The sequence below is a fragment of the Nematolebias whitei genome, chromosome 1 (assembly GCF_014905685.2).
Source record: "Nematolebias whitei isolate Nwh7 chromosome 1, NemWhi1, whole genome shotgun sequence".
Classification (NCBI taxonomy): domain Eukaryota; kingdom Metazoa; phylum Chordata; class Actinopteri; order Cyprinodontiformes; family Rivulidae; genus Nematolebias; species Nematolebias whitei.
This window is the reverse complement of record NC_056498.1, coordinates 13791756-13792970: the sequence shown is the minus strand read 5'-3', so window position 1 is coordinate 13792970 and position 1215 is coordinate 13791756. Positions and strand designations below refer to the sequence as shown.

At 35.6% G+C, this 1215-nt stretch overlaps 1 protein-coding gene across 1 annotated transcript in view; it reads right to left on the bottom strand.

The window, feature by feature from the left end:
- LOC119414734 (neurexin-2) overlaps nt 1–1215 on the bottom strand; it is a 1264057-nt gene that overhangs the window by 27795 nt on the left and 1235047 nt on the right. The window lies entirely within an intron of this gene.

Here is a 1215-nt window from a genome sequence, read left to right as displayed (position 1 = left end):
TATTATTATTATTATTATTATTATTATTATTATTATTATTATTATTAAACCAGCCACTAGAGAGCACAAGCCATCTAGTGCCGGTCCCAAGCCAAGGGTAAATGGTGAGGGTTGTGTCAGGATGGGCATTTAACATAAAACCCTTTTGCCAAACTGTAATGTGAGGTCATCAAAGTGCGATAGAGAAGGATGACTCGCTGTGGTGATCCCGGAAGAGGGAAAAAGCTGAAATAAGAAGAAGATTATTATTGTTATCATCATCATTATTGTTATTATTATCATTATTGGCAGCCTGATGACTCAGTGGTTAGCACTGTTGTCTCACAGCAAGAAGGTCCTCGGTTCAATCCCCGGTTGGACCTGGGGTCTTTCTGGCTGAAGTTTGCATGTTCTTCTTGTGCTTGTGTGGGTTTTCTCCAGGTACTCCGGTTTCCTCCCACAGACCAAAAACATGCATGTTAGGCTGCCTTCAGGCCCAGGCCTCCCTTGCAAAAGAGATCTGTGATCTCAGTGGGAATTGCCTGGTTAAAGAAAGGTTAATAAATTATTATTACTATTATTATTATTATTATCATCGTCGTCGGCGTTGTCATCATTATGATTATTATTACTATTAATATCTTCATCATAGTCATAATCATCTTTATCAATAATAACATTATTATACATCATGATCATCATCATCATTACTATCATCACCATTATTATCATCATCATCATATCATTATAATCATTATATTATTATTATCATTGTCATAATTATTATTATCATCATCATCATAATCTTTTTAAATCCATGTGAACGATTTGACTAAATAATAAAAACATGTCTCAGCTCATTTATTCAAGGTGTTGAATTTTGTTTGCAGTTATGTTGCGGCTGTTTTTCTAAAACACTTACCGTAGTTGTAGAATGACACGGCAGAGCAGTGGTTGAAGTGGTCACCAAGGAGGTCACATGTTCACCTCATGGTCTTTCTGTTTGGAGCTTATATTGTATTTCAGTTTCTTCCCTCTGACTAAAACAATATTAACATTAAAACATTACTTGGTAACACTAAATCGTCCTCTGAGTGAATGTATGAATGTTGTGTCTCCATTGTCGTTAAGGGGCCCTGTGATGGACTTTTGTCCTGTCCACGGTGCACATATTGTCATATTTGTGTTTTTTAAGTGAAATATTTAAACAAATATGAACAAAATACATGTGTGTGT